Raw genomic sequence first — 13407 nt, forward strand, 5'->3', positions numbered from 1 at the left:
GCAACTTCTCCCAACCATCAGGAACCGTTTGGTGACGAACAATGCCTTTTTCAGCATGATGGAGCACCTTGCCTAAGGCAAAAAGTGATAATAAGTGGCTCGGGGAACAAAACATCAATATTTTGGGTCCATGGCAGAAGGAAACTCCCCAGACCTTAATCCCATTGAGACTGTGGTCAATCCTCAAGAGGCGTGGTGGACAAACAAAAACCCACAAATTCTGACAAATTCCAAGCATTGATTATGCAAGAATGGGCTGCCATCAGTCAGGATGTGGCCAGAAGTTAATTGACAGCATGCCAGGGCGGATTGCTGAGGTCTTGAAAAAGAAGTCAACACTGCAAATATTGACTCTTTGCATCAACTTCATGAAATTGTCAATAAAAGCCTTTGACACTGAAATGCTTGTAATTATACTTCAGTATTCCATAGTAACATCTGACAAAAAATATCTAAAGACACTGAAGCAGCAAACTTGTGAAAATTAATATTTGTGGCATTCTCAAAACCTTTGGCCACGACTGTACAGGTTGTAACGATGTGCAAATGGTTAAAGTACAAAAGGAAAATAAATATACATAATATGGGTTGTATTTACAATGGTGTTGTTCTTCACTGGTTGCACCTTTCTTGTGCAAACGGTCAAAATCTTGCTGCTGTGATGCAGCACTGTGGTATTCACCCAGTAGATATTGGAGTTCATGAAAATCGGTTGTTTTCTAATTGTGTGTGATCTGTGTAATCTGAGGGAAAATTGTCTCTAATATGGTCATACATTGGCAGGAGTTAGGAATGCAGCTCAGTTCCACCTCATTTGTGGCAGTGTGCACATAGGCAGACCTGGCTGTCAAGAGAAGACTATGCGGCCTTTCTCAATAAAAAGCGTATGCTCCACTGAGTCTGTACATAGTCAAAGCTTTCTTAAGTTTGGGTCAGTCACAGTGGTCAGGTATTCTGCCACTGTGTACTCTCTGTTTAAGGCCAAATAGCATTCTAGTTTGCTCGTTTTTTTGTTTAATTCTTCCAATGTGTCAAGTAATTATCTTTTTGTTTTCTCATGATTTGGTTGAGTCTAATTGTGTTGGGCCTGGGGCTCTGTAGGGTGTGTTGTGTTTGTGAACAGAGCCCCAGGATCAGCTTGCTAAGGGGACTCTTCTCCAGGTTCATCTCTCTGTAGGTGATGGCTTTGTTATGGAAGGTTGGAAATCGCTTCATTTAGGTGGTTGTAGAATTAACGACTCTTCTGGATTTTGATCAATTAGCGGGTATCGGCCTAATTCTGCTTGCATGCATATTTGGTGTTTCTACTGTACATGGAGGATATTTTGCAGAATTAGCATGCAGTCTCAATTTGGTGTTGTCCCATTTTGTGAATTCTTGGTTGGTGAGCGAACCCAGACCTCACAACCATAAAGGGCAATGGGTTCTATCACTGAAAGTATTTTTGCCAGATCCTAATTGGGTATGTTGAATTTATGCTCCTTTTGATGGCATAGAAGGCCCTTCTTGCCTTGTCTTTCCGATCGTTCACAGCTTTGTGGAAGTAACCTGTGTGCTGATGTTTAGGCCAGGTATGTGTCGTTTTTGTGTGCTCTAGGGCAATGGGTCTAGATGAATTGTATTTGTGGTCCTGGCGACTAGACCTTTTTTGGAACCATTATTTTGGTCTTACTGAGATTTACTGTCAGGGCCAAGGTCTGGCAGAGTCTGTGCAGAAGATCTAGATGCTGCATTTCTTAATATACTCAGTTCCTTTGGCTTTGATGTCTCAGGATTGACTATTGCTCGGTTCAAGTAGACTGTGATTTGTTGTGATCTGAAAGGGGTGTCAGTGGGCTGACTGTGAACGCCTCGGAGAGACCTGGTTGAGGTCAGTGATAAAGTAGTCTACAGTACTACTGCCAAGAGATGAGCTATAGGTGTACCTACCATAGGAGTCCCCTCGAAGCCTATCTTTGACTATGTACATACCCAGCRTGTGACAGAGCTGCAGGAGTTGTGMCCCGTTTTTGTTGGTCATGTTGTCATAGTTGTGCCTAGGGGGGCATATGGGGGAGGGAATGCTGTCACCTCCAGGCAGGTGTTTGTCCCCCTGTGTGCTGAGGGTGTCAGGTTCTTGTCCGGTTCTGGCATTTAGGTCACCACAGRCTAGTRCATGTCCCTGGGCCAGGAAATTATTAATTTCCCCCTCCAGGATGGAGAAACTGTCTTCATTAAAGTATGGGGATTCTAGTGGGGGAATATAGGTAGCACAGAGGAGGAAATTTTTCTCTTTTAAGATCATTTCCTTTTGAATTTCTAGCCAAATGTCAAGTGTTCCTGTTTTTACTAATTTAATGGAGTGAGTTAGGTCTACTCTATACCAAATTAGCATACCCCTGAGTCCCTTCCCTGTTTCACACCTGGTAGTTTGGTGGATGGGACAACCAGCTCTCTGTAACCTAAAGGGCAACCAGTGGGTCCGTCTCCTCTATACCATGTTTCTTGGTATAGGATGACAATGTCTTTATTTACGGTTCCTGCTCTTTAGGCCAAAGGCAGATGACCTCAGGCCTTGGATATTCCAGGATGAGATAGTGAAGGCTTTGCGGGTGGGTCCCACAGKTCTGGGAGAGTGTCTCGCTGGTCTGGTCGGGGTGTCTATTGATCTATTGCTCCTGTGTGAAGTGTTGGGGTTGTGTTTGAGAGCGATGTCCTTTAGGGTCCGGGCGAAGGTGGGCACTGCTGCCTTGTATAGGTGGACCTATACTTGCGTTTAMTCGCTGTATGGTAGCAGGGTGGAAGTATTTTTGTGGTAGCAGGGTAGAGATAACCACTTGTGCATTGGGAAAAGTAGAAGAAGCTTTTTCTATCACTCCCTTGAGTGCTGTGGCCACCCTTTCCTGCTGGGCTCTCAGGTCGTTTGTGCCTGTGTGTATTATCAAATCAAATCAAATGTATTTATATAGCCCTTCTTACATCAGCTGATATATCAAAGTGCTGTACAGAAACCCATCCTAAAACCCCAAACAGCAAGCAATGCAGGTGTAGAAGCAGGAAAAACTCCCTAGAAAGGCCAAAACCTAGGAAGAATTATTATAATGTGGCTAGGTGAACCTAGTTGGTCCTCAGATAGAAGGTCTAGGGCGCGCTGGGTGTTTGGACACCAGAGTTTAGACACACTGTGTTTGGTTTTAAAAAAAAAGTGTTGTATATATTTCCCGTTAGACACCATAAGGAGTACAATCTGTGTCTTGTGTATGTCCTCAGTGGGTGTGGAGGGGGTTGTCAGGAGAGCTATCAGGGTGGCTGACAGGGGGGGTGCTCAGAGGGGGTGAGATCCCCTGGGCTTCGGGTTCTCCATTTGTCTGTCCCRCTGTGATGTCGAGGCTATGGTCAGGATCTGGGGTGGCCTGTTCTGCTGTGGTGTCGAGACTTTTGTCRGGAGCTGAGGGGGGCTGTTCTGCTGGCTTCTCTGCGGGTGTGGCCACCTCTCTAGTGGGTTGTTCTCTGTCACACGCCATTCCCCTCAACCTCTCCTCCAGCAGTCTGATCCTCTCCTCTAGTGCTCTGTTCTTCTCCTGCTCCTGCTTTTTATCATGTTGAAATTGTCTCACCMCAGTCCAGAGTGCAGATATGTCTCTCTCCACCTCCAGCACTCYGGGTCTGGTTAAGGKTTTTTTGTTGTGCTGGACTGTTGTCTGTGTCTCCCAATGAGGGAGTAGTACTCTGTGCTGGGAGGCTGACTTTCCGCTTGTGGTTGCTCGTCCTTGGGGTTATATAATGAAGAGGTCTGGTCTGACCTGCTCAGGGTGGGGGTATCTTTCTCAAGGGAGAGCTTCTCCTGCTGAGCTAATTCTTTGATTAGGTGAAAGTCCAGCTGAAAATGTTTGGGGTTGCCCTGTACCAACACTGTTCCAGACTTATAGAGATTTATATTAGCTGACTCAGGGTCCTCGTTGTCTATATCCTGAGTTTCCACCCCTCGCTAACACCCCCCCCTCTTAACAGAGGGGTAGTGTGTTAATATAGCACTGTGCCATGCCAGGGGATGGTCTGTGTGGAAGATGAGGTTGCTGATGTTCCCATTTTTATAATAGTCAGCAAAAAGTGTCTCTTGATTTTCAATAAGGAGCTTCATTTTATACTCTTTTCTTGTCTTATTATTCTTTACATACACAGGGTACTGTATTTTAATTACCTCTGAACAGCGGCAGGCAGCTTCTAAAGCCTCTCCATTTGGTTGGAGTAGACTTTGCAACTCTCCTGCCATTGTTGGGCTAAAGGGCTTTGACACCTCTCACTTGACACGTCAGTGCTAATTGAAGTTGTATCAAGCTTGGCAGCCTTAATTTATCATTCAGTCCTTATAAAGTAATGTAATGTATTTTCCTTCTTGGCTTTTGGAAATAGCTTCAGACTAAACATTTCACACTAAACATTTCTCACTCAGGAAATGTTGTATTTCGCAGAACCATTTGCTGTATAGCTTTGGAATAATAATTTTTGGTATTGTGTACGCCTTCCAGGTGATTCCGTAATTCCGTCCAAAATCGAGGTTGTAGGTTTTGAGTTTTGAGTGAAGGTTTGTTGTAGAGTGTAGCATCCTGTATATGTCCCTGACAAGAAATCCAAGTTTATCTAATTGTAAATCTATCTTTTTTTTAAGAACATGCTGAAAAATGCAGGCGCTCATCTCTCACTCTGTCACTCACTCACTCACTCGCCTCACTCACTCAGTTCTCTCACTCACTTCACTCAGTCACTCACTCAGTCACTCATCACTCACTCACTCACTCACTCAACACCTGCCTGCTATGTAACACTTCCACATCTGCCTATGTAACACTTCCACATCTGCTATGTACCACTTCCACATCTGCCTTGTAACACTTCCACATCTGCCTTATGTAACACTTCCACATCTGCCTTGTAACACTTCCACACTCTGCTTATGTAACACTTCCACATCTGCCTATGTAACACTTCCACATCTGCCTTAAATGTACATTCCCCACATCTTGCCTTATGTAACACTTCCACATCTTGCCTTATGTACACTTCCACATCTGCCTATGTAACATCTTCCACATCTGCCTTATGTAACACTTCCACATCTGCCTATGTAACACTTCCACATCTGCCTATGTAACACTTCCACATCTGCAGTGAAAGGTGACAGTGCTATAGCGGTGTTTGTCAGACCATGAGACATCCCGAAAATCGGTCTTCTCTTCTCACAAAATGTGAGATGGAAAGATGAGACTCTCACAAACATGATGGTGTTCTCCATTTTGCTCTACGACAAGTGTGGGACTCCTCTGAAGTCAGTACAGCCGATCTGCCAACTTCTGTCTATAACGTCCGAACAGTTTGGGCTACACACTAATATGACCCCTCCGTGTAAAGGTGAGACTCTCATGAACACGTACATGTTTTGCTCTAGGATGCCCACAGGCCTCACAATACTCCTCTGAAGGTCCCCGGTACCAGTCAAAAAAGTTATGTTTTCTGATCTCTTTCTTATATCTTTCAGATATACAGTAGGATAGACATTTCAGAACAAACTTCCTTTGGATATTTGGGGGGGAGTATCTGTTGTTCCATGTTATGAATCTCTTATTTCTTAATTCCATTATTTTACTTTTAGATTTGTGTGTGTTGTTGTGAATTGTTAGATACAACTGCACTTTTGGAGCTCACACCAGCATTTCGATTCAACCACAATAACATCTGCTGAATATGTGTATGTGACCAATAACATTTGATTTGATTTTGATTTGTTATCCAATGCGTTTGTATGGGCTAATAGCAGGAAGGCCAAATAMATTTTTTATCGTCAAATTCTTTTTAAATATTTTTTTTATACTTCAAGGGGTCTTAAAATTCTAAATCAAATAGCAAATGATCCTTGGTATGATCTTCTTAAAACAGTTCTATATAGCTTAGTAGACCATCCACCCGCTCCGGKTTAGACGGGGCTTAGACTGTTTAATGCCGGAAAATAAGGGTTAAATACATATAAAAAAAATAACAAATGTTTCCTGATCTTTCTTATATCTCTCATATATAGGTTAAACACTTCAGAATAAACTTTGTAATTTGGAATGACCTTCTTAAAACAATTCCAAATAGCTTGGTAGTACCCCTCCTCCAGCTTAGACAGGGCTTAGACTCTTATTGGTTAATATTTTTCTGTGCATTTCATGCACTTATTTTGTGCCATGAATTGTTGATTGGTACATAATGGTTTATTTTAGGGTCCTTGATGGAAACGTATATAATATGTGCCATTCCTGTAGTGGCTGGCAGGGGACAGATTGCTACATTGTTGCTGACAGGCAACAATGGGTGTAGACTTGATTCCTATTATTTGATGTTGCTGTTTRGTCATCGTCCTGTTCATTATGACATGAATTTACAATGAAAAAAATCACTACACCATTCGTTCTAAATATGCTGATGACCATTTCGTAAAACAGCCAAAGTCTAAATGAAGCTGAAATTATAGGCGATTCGTTTTTTTATGACATTTTAATACCTATGGAAAATCCTATCAGAATGGAAGAAACATCTGAGGAATAGAAGTGTGAGGCCACTCCCCTACTTCACCAGCAGCCACTAACGGCACGAGATTACGCTCTGAACTTAGAGAGGTTTATCGGGGACACTGTCCCTTGTTACGTGTTTGGCAATATGGTCAGAGAGATAACTCTTGGAAAAGGCATGTTTTATCCCGCCGGCGACAGCTGTGAAAACGCAATCATTGGTGTATGAACTCTGAAGGATGCCTTGAGGATCCCACATTGACAAGGCTGTTTTCCTCTTCAAATAAAATGCATGATGCATTATTGACGTCTGTGCGTGCTGTTGGGAGGGAACTCAACTCTCTGCTAGTCAAGGCCATAACTGACAATATACTGACAATATACTGTACCTACCAGGACAGAGAACAGTCTTTCCATTTGCAGCTCTTACGGGAGGTGCTGAATATTAGATTCATATTTGATTGAGATATTCTTAGCTTATAAACAGACTTATTCTCTCCGTCTTTTCCCAGGAGTACACCATYGATGTRTTCTTCCGTCARAGCTGGAGGGATGAGAGGCTGAAGTTCGACGGGCCCATGCAGGTCCTGCCTCTTAACAACCTCCTGGCYAGTAAGATCTGGACTCCAGACACCTTCTTCCACAACGGGAAGAAATCTGTGGCCCACAACATGACCACGCCCAACAAACTGCTACGACTGGTGGACAACGGTACCCTGCTTTACACTATGAGGTGAGCCACCCGAAGTCTCCCAGATCACCCTTTATTCACCTATAGTACCAAGATTGTAWACTTTAAAATGATGTTGGCCCATTGCATACTCCACTACCACCCACCACTACTGTCTGACCAAACACCGCCACCACCACACTCATCCTGTTACTCAGTTACCACACAAAAAAAACTGACAATGCACGTTTGGTAGTTTGCTGGCTAGCAGAGAGGGCATGGTCTCCATCTTGTGTAATGTTATCTGAGTTAGGGAAGTCTGAGGTGGGCGACAGGAGTCTGAGGTGGGCGAGTAGGCCTGAGGCCAGCCAGCGGAATGACCTGCGCACAGAGGTGCTTTGGTGAATGAAGGTGATAATTGAATAGTGGATGTCTGGGCCAGGAGCTATCCAGAGCAATGTGTCTGACTGCCAGGGGACTGAGTGGTCTTTCCCTGAATCCAGTCTGACACAGAACATGCTTCATGGAGGCAGCCATGGTGTAACTAAGCTCCTCTAGCCACACTCTTTTGTTCAGAGGATTGTAACTATGATGTTCAAAGTACTCTGTCCTGAGAATCAGTAACCACTCAGCCAGTCTACTGTGTGCTATGTAGCTGTTTGGACATCCTCAGCAAGCTTGAGTAAAATGGTATTGCTTATTTAAGAAACCTGTAGCAGCAAGAACTGTTTGATCACTTAACTGCCGCCGCTCTGTCTCCTCATCAAGTATTGCTTCTGAATTTCTTGATATAGAGTGCATTCAGAAAATATTCAGACCCATTGACTTTTTCCACATTTTGTTACATTACAGCCTTATTCTAAAATTGATACAATTGTTTTTTCCCCTCATCAATCTACACACAATAACCCATAATGTCAAAGCAAAAACAGTTWAAAAAAAKWATTTTWGCAAATTAATAAAATTACAAAAAAATCTGAAATATCACATTTACACAAGTATTGAGAACCTTTACTCAGTACATTGTTGACGCACCTTTGGCAGYGATTACAGCCTCGAGTCTTCTTGGGTATGACCCTACAAGCTTGGCACACTTGTATTTGGGGAGTTTCTCCCATTCTTCTCTGCAGATCCTCTCAAGCTCTGTCTGGTTGGATGGGGAGCGTTACTGCACAGCTATTTTCAGGTCTCTCCAGAGAAGTTATTCCTGCGTTGTCTTGGCTGTGTGCTTAGGGTCGTTGATCTGTTGGAAGGTGAACCTTCGCCTCAGTCTGAGGTCCTGAGCGCTCTGGAGTAGGGTTTCATCAAKGATYTCTCTGTACTTTGCTCCGTTCTACTTTCCCTCGATCTTGACTAGTCTCCCAGTCCCTGCCACTAAAAACATCCCCACAGCRTGATGCTGCTACAACCATGCTTCACCGTAGGGATGGTGCCAGGTTTCCTCCAGACGCGACGCTTGGCATTCAGGCCAAAGAGTTCAATCTTGGTTTCATCAGACCAGAGAATATTGTTTCTCATGATGGGGTATTGTGTGTAGATTGACGAGGAACAAAAATAATGTAATTCATTTTAGAATAAGGCTGTAACGTAACAAATACTTTCCCGAATGCACTGTATAACCCTTAAAATCTGAGTAGAAGTAGGGCTCTTCACATASTAATGACGGTTGTCCATAGGGACTCTGGCTGATAATTAGGGTAGCTCTTATTGGGGTAGTTCATTTACCTGTGAATTTAATGCTGCAGTTTTCACATTGAAAGAGTCATGGAGCGCCATTATTTTCCCGACTGGGTCCCTTATTATGAGTTCATTTGATGTGACTGTGATTCTCCTGAGGCTAAGAATAACATTTGGATTTGRATTGATTATTAAAGGGCCTGTCACTTCTTCATTTGCAAGCAAAGATAGCGTGTTGCAAGACAAGTTGCTATCAAGGGCTTTTTGGCTATTCTAGACACTGCATTAAGGCAAACAAGAGACAAAAATACTATTTTATAAATAGTTTCTGGGGCTATTACATGTGGACATCAGTATACTGTATTAATTGCATTGTGTTATTCATTTCATTGTTAGTATTCATTTCATTATTCATTTAAAACAATTTCCAATGTTTTAGGAAACGCCAAGAGCAGGCAATTTAGGGACACTTCGAAATGTGTTCCAACTCGAAACGTGTTCCCCTCTGACAATCAAAATATTTTCACATGACCCTCCCCTTGTACTGTAAAAAAAAAAATCACACCCTCCCCCCTCATAAAATGAACTGCCAAATAAGGATTAGCACCACAAATAAAAAATAATTGTAGCAACCATGTGTTTCTAAACGTGGATATCGCCTTGACCAAATCGACTTGGCCACTTTGCCGACCACCACGGACGAGCTCACTCTCCCTGCCATTACACTATGATCAGAGCCAACTGCAAACAATGATCAGCTAGGGGGAAATCAGATTTGTAAMATTTTGATGCTATATTTATAATCATATAAAATATATGCAACAAATGTTCCACCTACAGGTTTCTGTACCAATGCACCACACACAACCAACACATAACTGCATACCGATAACCGACTTTGAGCGCTTCATCATGGTTTACGTTTTCAACACCACAATCAAATAGAATAGATAAATAGAGTATGTCAATCTCGACAAACAGAAAATACATCCCTCCCTACTAAGTATCTAAGACGTGGCTTGACAAGCTCTGAATGTCATTTCTAACAAATGTCTCTTTCCATTCCATGGGGTGGCAGGTAGCCTAGTGGTTAGAGCATTGGCCAGTACYGGAAAAAACAAAAGGTTGCTGGATCGAATCCCTCAGCTGACAAAGTAAAAATCTGTTGACTGCCCCTGAACAAGGCAGTTAACCCACTGTTTCCTGGTAGACCGTCATTGTAAATAAGAATGTGCTCTTAACTGACTTGCCTAGTTAAAAAAATATATATATATAATCCATGAATTTAATTGACGGATGCTGGTATTAGAGTGAAGTAGATTCACGTGCGCAGGTAGCCTACAGGAGACTTTTACAGGAGCCTAATCAAATTAAAACATTGTGACTGGTTTTGTTTATTACACACTAACTATAAAAGGTAATACATTTAAAAGGTTCAATTACACATATTTAGGCTATATTGAAGCGTTACGTTCGAGGTCGAGGAAAGGAGGTAGAGCGCGCATTAAGCTTTCCTGAATAACTGTACCTGCTGTGTGGCCACATTATATAGGATGACCTGGGAGAATGATGATCGGCAACAGACAGTGCATCAGTATCAGAAGTAAAAATACAGCCAGACTGTCCTGTACTGTGGCATCCTACACCGTGTCATCTGTCGAGTGCAGACCCACAACTGATCCAAATGGAACGAAACATTCAAATCACAGAGCTTTTGTTCAAATTACATTTTCACTGCAGTTTCCAGCCTAGAGTAGAATTGTACTCAATTGTACTCACTTGTAAACAATAATGCAATATTCATTAGCCTGCATATTTAAAAAAATATGTAGCCTACAAAAAAATACAAATCATTAAAAAACCAAGGGACCTCACCAAAAGATTTTWGCCTTTTGGTATTCCCACTTCTGACACCAGTGTAGCAAATTGCAGGACAAGGAAGTGAATCCAGGTCACTGGTCACTGGCGTGAAAGGCAAATGCCCTATGCTTTGTGCCAATAGGGTTAACCCACTTGGTAGGAATTGTATCATGACTCATATAGCGAGGATTGTGACAGTATAATGGTTTTGGTTTGACAGTCACAGGGACTAGGGTTTGAGTCCCAGTCAGGGTACCCCCCTAATCCACTATATTAGTGTTAGGTGTTTGAGAACACCATTGAAAGCATGTCCCAGCCGAGTTTTAGTCACAGTACATTTGTGTTAGGCTAGCAGTGTTTCTGTCAGGTTTCTGTACTGCACATGTGATGGCAGAGTATGCACCAGATTGACACAAACCATCATGACCTACTTTGCAGTCAACATTTCATTGGGAAGGTTTTTGGAGATTACTATTTCAGCATGCATCACAGATTTTATAGAGCCAATATGCTATATACACTGAGTGTACTAAAYGTTAAGAACACTTTCCTAATATTGAGTTTCACCCMCTTTTGCCCTCAGAACAGCCTCAATTTGTCAGGACATGGACTCTACAAGGTGTTGAAAGCTTTCCACAGGGATACTGGCCCATGTTGACTCCAATGCTCCCCACAGTTGTGTCAAGTTGGCCGGATGTCCTTTGCGTGGTGAACCATCTTGATACACACAGGAAACTGTTGAGCGTGAAAAACCCCAGCAGCGTTGCAGTTCTTGACAGACTCAAACCGGTGCGCCTGGTACCTACTACCATACCCCGTTGAAATATTTTGAATGGAACACATACATGTCTCAATTGTCTAAAAGGCTTAAAAATCCTTCTTTAACCTGTCTCCTCCCCTTCATCTACACTGRTTGAAGTGGATTTAACAGGTGACATCAATAAGGGATCATAGCTTTCACCTGGATCCACCTGGTCAGTCTACGTCATGGAAAGAGCTCAGTGTATCTTGCCTTTAGAAGGCAAAACAAGGAAATAGCATCATACATTCTTGCAATACTGCTACTTATATTCTTACACTATTCAAGCACGATTTTCCCTGAAAATGTTCAGTGTGTTGTTAGAGGTGTCCCCATCTTTACCACGTCCACTGTACGTGTCGGTGACTCTTAAATATGCACGCTCTGATTCAGAGGGGCTGGGTTAAATGCGGAAGACACATTTCAGTTGAATGCATTCAGTTGTACAACTGACTAGGTATCCCCCTTTCCCTATCTTAGAACAGGCAGTCGTGCTATTGAATCTACATCTGATCCAGTGCCATTAACAAACCAGAACCCTTATGCTTTACAACATAATGAAACACTTAAGTTGTATAATATGTTTACTTAGCGGGTTGAAAAGTGCCGTTTTGACACATGCAATCTTTCAGAAAGCCTTCTAAAGCGTGTGATGTCATCGTTTGTCCCTGTATTGCAGTGTATTGTAGCTGTYTAGTGGCGGCATTGTGTGTTGGCATTATGAAAGCAGAGAGAGGGGGTTGAATAATAGATCCTGGACTGGATATTGCTGTTTCTCAGAAGCAGTTTTTTTTATAGAGTGCCTTGCCCTCCACAGTGCTACCAGTTATGTCTTAAAGACAGGCTGCAGTTGTCTCCAACAGCATTTTATGGAGAGTTCATTATGTTTTCATGAATTAAAGAGTACTGTGTGCAGAAACTGCCTGCGGTTAATGTGACTGATACAAAAGATAGATTACACTTCCATAGCATTCAGCCCTGTGAGCTCATCTGACTCAAATGCATCCTCTTAGCTTTGACAGAAAACAAAGAGCTCCTTTTCTGTTTTCACATAAGACCCTGGTGAAATGAGAAGTACTATAAAGTTATGCATTTCTATCTGGTCTGTTGCCAAACTTCAGTTCTTAGTTGTTGTTTATTTTTTTKAGTGGTTGGTTTATACTGTCTACTCTCAGATCTTCTGTCATGCCATTGTTTGGTCATTTGGTCATTTGACTGGCACTCAGACGTAGCCTGGCATTGTCAAGTTCAGGCTAGGTCAGGTTAGGTCCAAAAAAATACAGGTTTAAGACAAAATAATAATTAAATGTGGCAGTGTTCGAAAATAAATTCATTCATTGGACCAGGACCATTGTTGATCCTACAGGATTTGCATTAAAATCGTGACCAGMGGTCCGGAAATCAAGTAATAAAGTGGCTGTAGATCATTTGAAAAACTTTTGAATAGAATGATAATAAAACAGTTATGCTATGTGTTTTCTGAGTAGTTAGCTGAAATTCACCACGACTGTGTTTATTTTCCACTGAATTGGCAAACCTTCTGTACAGCTAACATTCACTTCGTCATTTTCGCTCCACCACACCACTGGTCCAATGAATTTGTTTCTTTTCAACTGCTTCTGCATGGAATTGTTACGTTGTCTTAATTAACTTTGTTATCTTCTTCCTAAGGTCAAGTCAAGCCATATATATTGAGTTCAGCCAATACCTTGTTAGTGTCCTTTCACTTTTATGATGCCATTATGACACACAGCTTGAAGATTGTCCTTTTTTAATCAGTATAGTGAATTAAGTGAATGTCCCAACCACAGTTTTCTGAAACTGAATCCTACTTTGGCTTAAACTTACTACAGTTCTTCCTATTTCCATAGTAG

At 42.2% G+C, this 13407-nt stretch overlaps 1 pseudogene; it reads left to right on the forward strand.

The window, feature by feature from the left end:
* The window catches only part of LOC111950949 (gamma-aminobutyric acid receptor subunit alpha-3-like), a 141704-nt pseudogene that overhangs the window by 86669 nt on the left and 41628 nt on the right, over positions 1 to 13407 (forward strand).

The sequence above is a fragment of the Salvelinus sp. IW2-2015 genome, linkage group LG23 (assembly GCF_002910315.2).
Source record: "Salvelinus sp. IW2-2015 linkage group LG23, ASM291031v2, whole genome shotgun sequence".
NCBI classification, from domain to species: Eukaryota; Metazoa; Chordata; class Actinopteri; order Salmoniformes; family Salmonidae; genus Salvelinus; species Salvelinus sp. IW2-2015.